This window comes from Engystomops pustulosus, chromosome 2 (genome assembly GCF_040894005.1).
Source record: "Engystomops pustulosus chromosome 2, aEngPut4.maternal, whole genome shotgun sequence".
Lineage (NCBI taxonomy): Eukaryota > Metazoa > Chordata > Amphibia > Anura > Leptodactylidae > Engystomops > Engystomops pustulosus.
Genome location: NC_092412.1, coordinates 23,617,722 through 23,620,996, shown reverse-complemented (window position 1 = coordinate 23,620,996; position 3,275 = coordinate 23,617,722).

Genomic DNA, 3,275 nt, shown 5'->3' with positions numbered 1-3,275 from the left:
GACCTGCACCTCAAAAAGTCCCTATCCCTCCAAAGTGACAGCTACATTCGTCTGATGCCAACAAAATGAAAGCACTTAGCAGGCAAGAGAAATGTATCTTGTGCCACATAAATTACCTGCACTGCGGCTCTCCCCACCGCAGAGATATTACAGCATTGTTCATCCAGTGCCGCCTGGTTCATATACATATTGGCATAGTGAAGTTTTTCTCACTGCAGATCTATGTGCCAGCAACTAGAAAGCTAGAAGTTTTTTTTAAAAGAAACGATGGCAGTGTACACAGCGGCGGGCAGCAGGGCATAGTCACCTTAGGAGGGTAGTGATGTGATACATAATTACTGGAAGGAAATTGATGGGATTGTTACAATGTATCAGCTCAGGTTCCTGGTCAAAATATTTGTGCTGCTACTGGATGTATAAATTCACAGACATTTAACCCCATATACACCCTCAGATCCGGACAGATTGGATGTAGACCCCTCTAGGGTCATGAGACTGCAGACCCTCTGACTCCTTAACATTGAACGACCACTGACCTGTGATGAATTAGTAATGAATTATTCATTGGCCATTGTGCGTGGGGCTTGTGTAGGGTGCGCCAGCATCCAAAATCTTGAGATTGTCCAGGCATCCGCTCATGGAGATGTAATAGAAGGCTCTCCTTGTATTGGGGTGATGGCACACATGGCGTATTGAACACGTTTTTGTCCCTTTTTTAAGCAGTCCGTTTTTGACCAGTTTGAATTAAGATAATTGGTCAAACCTGTCAAAAACGCCATCACCTGTGCCATCACCTTTGGAGGAACTACAAGTGTCAGCACAGCAGCGTCATACACAGCCCGCCAACTACCTAGAAAGACATGCTGGGGCTTGTAGTTCCATAGGAAAAATTAAATGCTATGATAATAAGGGCTCATTCACATTGCTGTCTGCGGGGGTGTACATGCGGGCATACCTCGTGTGTATGTACCCTAAGGGTCATGTCACACATGGCGTTTTTGGGCCGTTTTTAGTTACTATGTTTATATGTATACTGATACATTGTAACGAAACCTCATCACTTGTTTTGAATGCATAAATTTAAGTTTGCAATATAACATTTGATGTGGAGCTCTAGGGTCACCTGCAGACCCTGTCTCATGATTGCTGGGGGTCCCAGTTCTCTGACCTCAAATAATAGGTGACTCGTATTTATTCTTGTAATTAAAGGATATGACTACATAGTGGGAAATCCCTTTAACTGCTTCTTAAAGAGGACCTGTCACCCCATTTATCGGCACTAGGAGCTGTTTACTAAAGTAAGCAGCTCCTAGTGCTTGAACAAACGCCGCAGTGTTAGAGTGATAGCGTTACCGGAAACCTCCGGTAACGCTATCAAACACTGCGGCGGGGTATAGTGTAATTGTCGGACAGCTCGCAAAGCTGTCCGACGTATTCATGAGGGGGCGGGGTTGGGACGTGGCTAGGGGCGGTGACTGCCCCTCATGAATACATCGGACAGCTTTGCAAGCAGTCCGATGATTACATTGTGCCCCGCCGCAGTGTTAGATAGCGTTACCGGAGGTTTCCGGTAACGCTATCACTCTAACACTGCGGCGTTTGATCAAGCACTAGGAGCTGCTTACTTCCGATAAATGGGGTGACAGGTCCTCTATAAGATGTCTCTGCTGCTGGGAAAGCTGGGATGCAGACAAACTTCAGCTTTCCCCAGCGTCCCCCAAATTTAGGCTGCATTCACACGACCGCAAGGGGGAGGTATATACGGCGATATACGTCCCCCATAGACAGCAATGGGCGTGCGGCGGTCTACGGGAGCGGTACGGAGCCGGAGACATGCGACACCGTACCGCCATGTACCCCGTGAAAAAATAGGACGTCCTATTTTTTCAGGGCATACGGCGCCGTGCCCCATGTATCCCTATGGAGAGGGGCGGGGGTGAGCAGCTCCTCCTCTCCCCGCGCGCGCTGCCGTGTGCCCGCCGTGCTACGGTACGGCGGGCACCGGTCGTGTGAATCCAGCCTTAGGATATGAAAATGTCCTACTTTCTGAGGCCGCGTTCACCTCAAAACTTTGTGTTTTGGTTGCGTTTTGAAATGCATTAAAACAGCTGAGGAGAGGTGATTTGCCGAATTACATTATTGTGTGTACGCAACTGATAACATGACATTATTGCAGGGAATAATATTGCATTAACAATCACATGTGTTAAAGGAGTTGTCTGAGACAACGGCGTCCCATGTTGCCATCCCTCTGGTGTGTCCCGCGCTGCCAGCCGCGCTGCATTCAGCTTCCAGCCACAGCCACCTGTCCCACGTGATACAACGCTGGGGATAAGGATGGGTGGCGAACACAGCACAGCTTCCGTGCCCCTGTTTGCTTATAGGGGCACGGACCGGAGAGAGACAGCAGCAGAGTACACTGCCCCCTCCCGCCCACCATTGTCTTTTGTTTTACCTCTGTAATGCATTGTTAACACATGTGTTAACATCACATTCACATAGCATTTTGTAAACGCAATTGTTAACAACAATGTAATTAGGGAAATCCACCTATAAAGTCTTTAAAAAGGCAACCAAAATGTGACATGTGAAAGCACCTGAATGAAAGTCTTATTCAGGATACTGGGAAAGCTGGGTGACAACTCTAGCAGAAGTTGGTAACAATGATATCGTAAAATCAATGCCAAATCTGTACCAGGAACTATCATGTACTGTTATATAACTGGTTCTCCTTAGAGAATAGAGGAGCATTTGGACCCCTCAGGTACCAGTACCCCTACACTCCCTATAGCTACACACATGCTAACATTGATACTTTGTACCATAAGTACTTTGTAATCGGATAGTATATGGTGGTTATATGAGTGGTAGTGGTAAATGAGATTGTATGACCATGTAATCAGCATAGGGTATAACAAGCCTGTGCACGCCAGATTCTTAAAGGGATATTCCATCTATTATTTTTAAGATCTTTATGCTAGGATGACAATTACATTCTATCTAGTATTCTCTGTTATCAGCCAATTCAGACTAAGGCGCCTGCTTCAACACGATGAGTGATAGGAAATCTTAAGCGTCATGATCTTTGCTATATATCACATATAACTCCCACAACATTATATATATAAAGACTGATATCTTATAACCTTTCAGCTCTATTTTGAGTTCCCATTTATTGTCCCTTTAAGGATTTAAAGGACCACTGAGCTCCTCTGTTTGTGTCACTACCGACTGTGGCAGTACTAGGGTTAAAAGGGAGGAGGATGAGACTCCTC